The sequence below is a fragment of the Rhinopithecus roxellana genome, chromosome 5, assembly GCF_007565055.1.
Source record: "Rhinopithecus roxellana isolate Shanxi Qingling chromosome 5, ASM756505v1, whole genome shotgun sequence".
NCBI classification, from domain to species: Eukaryota; Metazoa; Chordata; class Mammalia; order Primates; family Cercopithecidae; genus Rhinopithecus; species Rhinopithecus roxellana.
The window spans coordinates 33,406,821-33,416,758 of NC_044553.1; positions in this window are offsets into that span (position 1 = coordinate 33,406,821).

Sequence of the window (9,938 nt, forward strand, 5' to 3'; positions counted from 1 at the left end):
AGTTATTCTCAAATATAAAAACAGATTTATTAGGGCCCTCCCATATTATTTAACTGGTTGGGGAGGTGATCCGGGAGTTTGAATTTGAAGAAAAAAAACCTCAACTCGCTTCCATTAATTAGCCTTCTCTTACCAGTAGCAGGAAAGTCAGCTCAATTCAGCCTCCATCCCTGACTTCCATCAGCCATAGAAGACCCAACCCCAGTCTCAGATCTACTCCACTCCAGCACTATAGCTGTAGCAGGAGTTTTCCTGCTCATCCGCTTCTACCCTTTAATAGAAAACTATCAATCCAAACCTTTGCATTATGTCTAGGGGCTATTACTACCTTATTTACAGTAATCTGTGCTATAACACAAAATGATATCAACAAAATCTTTTCAGGTGGTTCTGATATCAAGCCACATGTGAGAATTACTGCCTTAATTTCTTGAAGGCCTCCTAGATCCAGGGCCAATGTCACTCTGTGTAGTTTCTGTGTCACCCTGTAGTTCTAACATCAATGTTCTGAATGCCCAGTCTGGGCTTTATGTGAGCTTCTTTCCTACCTGGACATGGTACTTGTTCACAGTACCATGGTACTTGTTACTTGTACGCAGTACCATGGTACTCAGTACTTGTACGCAGTACCATGGTACTCAGTACTTGTACACAGCTGTTGCTTGGTCTCTTCCTCTTCATTTGTGCTACAAATACCACATTTATTTATTTTTCCCAATTATGGCGTAACATGGAATAATTTGAGATTTAGGCCAGCATCCAAGTACTTAGTCCACGTATTAATTCTTTCAAAGTCTGTCAAGTATGTAATATGTATCCTGGCAGGTACATTTATTACATACATGAGAATGCAGAGGAGGAGACACCCAACCTCAGCAAATCTCTTCTACATCACACAGAGATGTTAGAGTGGGCAAGGTAGAAAGGGGATAAAAATCAACTAAAAACCAAACACCAAAACAATAAATGCAGGATGACAGAAAGGTATCTTATTCATTCTTGATCCCTGGCAACCTCTTACACACATTCTTTATCCCCTTAACATCTTACCAGTATAGGTTGTACATATTCACCAGTTAATGTTGTATTTCTTATTTTTTTTTTTTTAAAAAAGACTCACCTTCATTATTGAAGGTTATTTCAAATTCCTAATTCAAAGGGCCTGGGAAATATTAACACCAAGCAGACATTTGAAGGTCATTCCTTAAAAACTACCAGATTGAGTAGCTCTAACTTCACTATGTTCTGCATCCTGCATATCATTATATTCTTGAGGATATTAACTGAAAATTATTTTGGATTTAAGTCATCCTTTTATGTCTTCAAAGTAGAATACTCATGTAGGAATCTTTTATTGTATAATTTTGTTTCTGCCATAATATGCCACTCTTCTTATTTTTTTTTTCTTTGAGATAAGGTCTTTCTCTGTCACCCAGGTTGGACTGCAGCGTTGTAATCATGGCTCACTGCAGCCTGGAATTCAGTCCTGGGCTCAAGCAATCTTCCTACCTCAGCCTCCTGAAGAGCTGGGACTACAGCTGCAATTTTTTTTTTTTTTACTTTTTTGTAGAGATTGGGGTCTTGCTATGTTGCCCACGCTGGTCTTGAATTCCTGGCCTCAAGAGATTCTCCCACTTTAGCTTTCCAAAGTGCTAGGATTATAGGCATGAGCCACCCTATCAGACCCACTCTTCTTATTAACTGTGTTGCCAACTGTACTATTAACAATAGAGCTTGAGATTAAAGTGAAGTGTGAATATGATGACTATTGAATTGAAATTAAATTCTGGTTAAGTTAGCTAATACATTGACAAAGCTCCTCACAATCTAGACTTTTGAGAGCTTGTTCAGCATCAGTCCCTCAGGGCTGAAAGTTGTCTGGTCAGCAGGTTGGCTGTGGGGAAAGTCTTCTTTTCTTTCCTTCTTGTAGATATGCCCCTGCTGAATTGAATGGCACTCCCTTTATTCCATGGATAATAAGATGTGCTTATCACAACAACTTATTGGAAATAAGCCACACATTCAAAACTAAAATTATAATGAAAGGAAAAAGGAGAAGAGAGCTTCTGCACACAGTGCCAGACATTCAAGGGACAAATCCTTGGAGGGCAGAGAGATCAGGATTCAGATTTGATGAGTAAATTTCCTGGGCTATGTGGCACCAAAAACATCATCTGACATACATCTTCCTTTGATTTCCACTTAGGTTTAATGGTTGAATAATCATGGCTCATAAGTTTATCTTTAATAACATTCACAGCAGACAGTTTATTAGCAGATTCTGTAGGCTGCAGGGTTGTCATTTGCTGTTATAGTGATTGTCTGTTTTAAATATCACAGCTGTTGGTGTTTTTATTTATTTATTCATGATTTGATTCCTGCCTCTCCCACATCTCTGACGCTCAAAGGCAGGCTATTCTCTTTTGCTCTTTGAATTGTGAAAGACTGCTGTGACAGCCCCTAGCCTGGGCCGTGGAGTGTCACACAAGGTCCTATGGTACTGAACAAAAAGCCACGTCTTCCTGAATCAGGCAGAGCTCTTTATGAGAGCGGAGCCTTCTGGTGGGGGGCTTTCTCTGTCAGTGAGTGGCGGGCATGAATGGAATCCTATCAGGGGCTCTGGGCCAGTGAAGACCCTTCTTCATGTGTTTCTTGGCCAGGAGAGTGGAACCAGGAGGAAAAATGCAAATGCCTAGGCCTTACTTTCCTATGCAAAATTAGATGCCACTGTGAATAAACATAGGCAGCACTGTACTCTGCCGTTTCTAAATTCAGCTGGAAAGAGAACTTGGTCATTATACATGGCACCTTTCATTGAGTTGTTGGGGGACAGGCTTGCATTGAAGAGATGATGTTATTTCATTTGTCTTCAGAAAGGCCCTGTGAGGCAGGGTGTCTATAGAGGGATACTATTTTATAAATAAAAAATTAGGGGTTCAGCAAGCATTACTAGTCTGTGGATTTCTGATTTAGCTCTGTCATAAGACTGGTGTCCTCATATTCACAGCATGACCTGGAATGAGGCAGGGAAGGCTGCTGCTAGGCAGCTGATCTGGGGAGCGTGGACAGGCCTCAACTAGCAAAATCCTCCTCCTCTCCGCTGAGGAAACATGCTATGCTCCCCAGATCCCCTGAGTAAATAAAACAGCACCCTGCCCTGATGGCTAAGAGGGATACAAAGTCTGCTCTTCCACAAATTAAGCTCGTAATATGCCTTCCCCAGACGGAGGGCAAGCGGTGACTTAAATTCACTTTGAAATGTTAATCACTAACCTCATTTAATTTCCTATGAGCAGGCTTGGATCCCTGAGAGGCCACTGGAAGCAGGGGGAAGAAATATGTAAAAGGAGAAGAATGAGGAAGGAATACAGGAGTCACCTGTCACCCATGTTAACCTTTCTAGGGACATATTTTGCTCACACATCCTGGAAAATACCTACCAGTTTCTTGCCAAGTTCAGCAAAAAGGAGATTCAGGAGATCTCTAACTCCTGTTGCTTTGGGAAAAGGGATGCCACAGTCTGGAAAGAGGCAATAGTTCTCCCCTTTGCTACTATTAACAGAGTTTGTCCTCCCTACCTTTAAGTAAGTGCTTTTGTACAGTAACAGTAAAAGCTAACATGCAATCATATTTCAGAAGTTGATGATGAGTGCTAAGGATTATGAAGCACTTTAATTTTGCTGTTGCTTTGCTAATATCTTTATAAAAATAACTAGTGCCAGAAAATGGTATCAATTACTAAGCAGAGACAACTCCAGGGCTTAGTACGGCAATCCTTTTCACCTGGCTGGCTCCGACTTACTCTCCAATATAAGGCTGAAATCAGATAATGATGTTTCTTTGAACAGGTGAGATACCCCCTCACAGCACCTGTCATAAATTAGTTTCAGTATCAGTATCAACATTCACACATGTATGTAGCTTAGTGGTTATCAAACTCTCTCCCCCCAAAACCCTAAGTCAGTAAGCTAGGTGTCAATGTTCTGAGGCTGAAATCAAATAATTAAGTCATTGTCAACATAATTTAAGTTTAATACATATCATGCTAATTTAACAAATGTGGTTTTTGTTTTAAGTTTTTTTTTGCCCATGAATTGTTATTAAGCCTTTGGTACTTGATGCTTGCCTGCTAATGAATATTGGCCAATATTTATCCATTTATTTGTTGAATCTGTCTTAAATTTTTTTGGCTCTACTTTGATATATTTATCATCCAACTAATTTTCATCATGGCCACACCTACTACCTTGGTCTGAGCCACCAGATTATGGCAACCAACCCGAACAGGTCTCTTTACTGCTTCTGTGTTTGCCACCACATAGTGTCCACATGGCAGCCAGAGTGAGCCTGTAAAAATGTAGCTCAGATGATGTGGCTCTTGCTCGAAACTCTGCAGTGGCTCCCCATTTCACTGTGGAGGGAAGCACAGGTCTTTATCACGGCTTACAAGGCCCTGCCTGGCCTGACCACCCTGGCCTTGCCTACTCCCCTTCCTTGCACTCACAGTGCCCCAGGCACCTTGGCTTCCTGGCTACTTTTTGACATGACAGGCAAGCTTGCATCTAGGGATAGTGCCTTATTCTTCTGCCTGGAATGTTTAGCACCCAGTTATGTGCTTTATTGAAATCATTAGTTTTTCAAGTTTTTGCTGAAACCTCACATTGACAGTGCAACTGCTCTGCTTAATTCTACAACCTGTTTCTAACTCCCATGCCCCCTTATCCTGCTCTGCTTTTCTCCATTGCATCTATCACCTTCTAGCCTTTTAGCCTGCTAGAATTAGAATGTAAGTACTTTAAGAATGGGGATCTTAATCTTTCGTTTGCTAGATCTCATGATTTCCAGTAAGTGCTCCAGGAATATTTGTTGAATAAATGTCTATTATGTGCCAAAATCTATTCTCAAGATACAAGAATTAACAAGACACGGGTACTTGGTAATGGTTTAGTGAGGAAGACACACAATTAACAAGAGGATACAGGAAAACAGGATAACAAAATAGCAGATGCATAATAATGGCAAAAATTACTAGGAGACAATTGAACTAAATTTGTGTGTATGTGGGTGTGCGTGCACGTGCGTTACACTAATGGTTATAATCTCATTCTGCATCACATTGTTATATTTTCTACCGTTAAAATGGTTCCTCTAATGCAATTCAATACATCAGTATTCATTTTGGTCTCCAAGGACCACTATGACTTTCAGGTGCTCCACCTCTGGGGAAATTTAGGAACTGCTATTTGATTGTGTGATTTTCAAAGAGCGTAAACATATATTTTTTTCACCTAATCCTCAGAACGACCTTCAAATGTAAGTATATGTGTTATCTTCTTTAAGATGTTTTTCTTCTTTTGACTTTGAAGCACTAAGTGATGGAGTTTAAGGTAATTTTGTAAGTTAGGAGACAGATTCCTATATGTTGCATTTGTTAGTGGCATGGCTGCTACCCTGTGTTCACTCTCTTCTTTTTTTCTGCCAATTTCAATCCACCATTATGGGTCTTTCTCTCAAGGTAAGAATAAATTCTGCAGTAATTGCTAGGAGTGGGAAAAGTGCATCTTAATAGAAACTTTTGTTTTCTTACTGTGCAGTCAGCTTGACCCTGGATATTAGATCATCATCTCTTTCAATTCCATGGACGTTTATTCTATAAGTAGTGAGTAATAGGCATGGCCTAAATATTTGTAGGAGATACAAAGATGAATAAAACAACATTCTTATTTCAAGGGTTTGTTGTCGAGGAGAGGTGCTGATGTCAATCTGTAGTAGTGGTGAAATGCACTGTGTGTGCAGGGTCCGTGTGTGTGTGTGCATGCGTGCATGCACATGTGTGCACATGTTCAATATTTAGGTAGACTTTTCATTTTAGAATATATTTAGATTTATAGAATAGTTGTGAAGATAGTACTGAGACTTTCAATATACCCTACACCCAATTTCCCTTATTATTAACGTATTGCATTATCATGGTACATATTAAAGCTGATGAAACCAATATTGATACACTATTGTTAATTAAAGTCTATACTATGTTCACATTGTCTTATTTTTTTCTTAATTTTTTTTCTCTGTTCCCGACTCATCCAAAATACCAAATTACATTTAGTGATCATATCTTTTTAGGCCCCTCTTGGCTGTGACAGTTTCTTAAATTTTTCTTGTTTTTAATGACCTTGACAGTTTTGAGGATTAATGGTCGGATATTTTCAAAAATGCCTCCTAAGTGTGATTTGCATAATGTTTTTCTCATGAGGAGACTGAGGTTATGGGTTTTGGGGAAGAAGACCAAACAGGTAAAGTGACATTTTCATCACATCAAGTGTACATGCTATCAACATGACCTATCACTATTGATGTCAACTTTGATCATCTGAGGTCGTACTTTCAGATTTTTCCACTGTAGTCCATATGATACACAATATTCAATCCACTGAATATTTGCATATGGAAGATTTCCTTCCGTTAAGTTAAAAAAAGTAGCTGACTCCAGTTGGAAATTTTAGTTAGGGGATTTATAATTTTTTCCTTTGTAATTATGTGATGAATACATTTAATGCACAATTTGAGTAATCTTTGACTGCATTTTTAATTATTTTCTTATTATAGTATCTGTGTCAAGCTTATGGTATCTGTGTCAAGGTGGGCTGAATTATATGCTCTAAAATCACAGAACTTACTGTCTTCCTGTCTTCCCTGTTTGAAAACTAAGGCAACTAGACTGAAGTCTCTGAAAGAATACAATATGACGTACTGTTCTTCCACCTATAAGATTCCATGAGTCTGATTTTTGGCTACTCTTAGTTTTTTAAAAATGGATTATCATATTTTATACAACTAGGTATATGTATAAATAAGACATACATATTCCTTAATGTGCATAATACCAACTTAGGGTAGGACCCTACACAAATTAATTAAAATTTAAATATCCTTAGAAACTGAATAAATTATTAAGCTTGATATTGCAATTGACATGTAAAGTATAATTCATTAAGGAAGAATTTAAAAAAACATTTTGGGATAGGCAAATAGAACTTGAATGCAAGCTTATGTGATTCTTTCAGTCAAGTTTTATATAAACATGGTTGTATAAGGCCTAAAATATGAGGTAACAGTCAATAACACATGTCCACCATTCAATCCAATCTCTAAAAGGCAGGCTTTGGAAATATGAAGTGATTCTTCCGGCATAGTTCATGTTGCTTTAGTCTTGACTGCTATTGGCATGAGACTCATTTTAACCCTATTATTGATCTAAGAAATAGAGAATTTGGATGGGATCCAGAGGAAATGAGATAAAACAACAACAACAAAAGCAATTAGAGGGTTGACTGGGAAACAGAACTTATTGAGATTGTTCAGTTTGGAGCAGTCTGAGGAGATAATTAATGGCAACTTCTAACTCTGTAGGTGAGACTATGGTATAAGTAACTGTGTGTAATTTACTTCAGCATCCACCTAGGAAGAGGCACACTTACATGAGTATGGATTTGCTTTGGTCATTGAAAAGATATTATGGGTTATGAAAGAGCTGCAATTTGTTATCAACTCTAGGATGTATCATAGTCAGGAGAAGAAAGGTTCACAGCTTGCTAGGAGAGGTTCCTGAAATGGATGGAATTGCAGAATAGAATAGTGGGTGGACAGGAAATTATCTCTGCCTCCCGGCCCCAGAAGTTTTAGTTGCCACCCCAACTAATGATGAAACCATCTGTTCATGAAAAACAAACCTCCCAATACTGAGCTTCACCCCACCCTACTTAGCCCTTTGTAATTTGTTTTGGTGCTGTTGAATATGGACCATTGTACTCTGTTTTTCTGTGCTGGTGATTGAGTGATTTGCTTCTTATTACTGTGCATTAGCAGGAATCGATTGGAGACACTTCACTTTGTTTATAAAGACAGCTTCTGTGAATTGCCAGCATGGTGCTTTCAGCTCATGTAATATACAAAATATGTATTTCTGTAAGTCACACTGATGTAGCACGTTCTTCCATGGTTCTCCAGTATAACAAGTTACTCCTTGGGCGAATGTTAAACTCTTTTAGGAACTTTTTTTGATCACTGACTGGATCAATAATTTCCTGTTTGAAAAAAAATAATACCTTGATGTATATTATGTAATAAGGTCAAGTTGGTGAGTTATACAGATAGGAAAATTGGGAGAGGGGTATTGTTCATTCCTCCTTAAGAATCTAGGATGTAGTATTATGTGGATAAAATAATGGTGCTAAAAATACAGATTTTCTTAAAAGTCAGGAAACCTCTTTTTATTTAGATCAGGGTATGCACAGCCCTTTTCATGATCTCTGGGTTTTCTCATTGCGCTCTGACTCCAACCATGGCTCCTCCATTCAGACCATTCTCAGACTCTGCTTCTGTTTGTTTCCTCCAACAAATTTTTGCCCAATTTGTCTCATGGATTCTTCTTTTGAAACAACATAGTGAGGTGTTTGACCTTGCGTGAAAGAGTTACTGCACAAGGTCAAGCATGCAAAACACAAGAGTATCAGTATCAGAAATACGCGTAGCTTGCTGTAAGAATATGGCCTTGGAATTGCTAGATTGCTATCTCATAACTCATCATATGTGCTTATTGATATTAAGTTATGGGGATTTTTAAAAGGAGGATGTCAATATATGGGATTCAGTATACTTCATCAGAGTTAAGTACTGAATTTGGGGGCGAATTGGGCTGAGAGGTCTGGGATAATATGCTGTACATAAGACTCCTTCTTCACACTTGTCCCATGTACCTTATAACTTTTTGGTAGAAAAGCCACATAGTATATGGTAATTTAGGACAGTGATTTTATTGGGTTACATCATAACTAAATTATTCAGTTACTTGAGGCTGCATAATCATTGAGCTGTATTCCTTGGTAATGTTCCTTTAGACTTTCTGGGAGTAACCAAATTTAGAATAATATGCTATCATACCACTTTCAAGAAACATGTTGTATGCCATCCTTGATGACTGGTTAGAAATGTCTCAGAGAATATTGTTAGTGTACATTTCATTAATTATAAGTGTCTTTAAATTTCAGATGATATCTAAAACAAAACCAGATGTAATATGGAATTCAGAGCCGTGAAGGAGTTATGAAAGGTATCTGAAGTTTATCATTTAAATTACCAAGTATTTGTAAAGCTACTGCATTTAAAATATGTTAAACGTTTTTGTAGAACCCTTCAGGCATTTGGTATCAGAGAAAGCCGGTTTAAAATAGTCAAATGTTGAAAATGGAAGTACTAGTTATTCCATAGCTACCACTCAAAGTCTCACTGCATAATTATACCAGAGTAGTTGTATGTTCCCTAGAGGATCCAAGTCAGCCATGTAATCGCATCTCTAAATTTATTTTTCACAGTCCTGTGGGCTATGGGGGCTTTAGGTAACCACCTATTTGTTTATAGTATCATGCTAGACATACAGCCATAGCATTTCTGTAAGGACTATTGGTATTTCTTCTGAGTTTTGGGTTTGCCAAGCAAATAAATACAGATACTTTTTCCTCTTCCCACAAGCTGCATCTGTAATTCAGATAAATTATCAACAGGTGCATAGTGATAGCTTTACAACACTTCATGGTCCAAATGAATGGATATGGTTATAGCCACAGTTAACTGAGACTGGTGTTAGAACCCACACTTCCTCATACTTTCAAATTTTATAAACACAACAAAAAACTACATGTTAAAATGACAAGTTATATCCACGAACCTATTTATAATGAATAGTGATACTGTTCCGGGGGAAAGACTAGAACAAAATAAAGACACCCAAATATTAATTGTTAATCTTATTAATTGTCTGTTGATAATCACTGTTTAAAATAATTTTGGTTTTGCCTGATATTGGGTGAAATTAAGCCTGAAAATTTTCTTAGAGTATAATGCCATTTTGCGAAGATGTAGCTCTGATACTTCAGGGC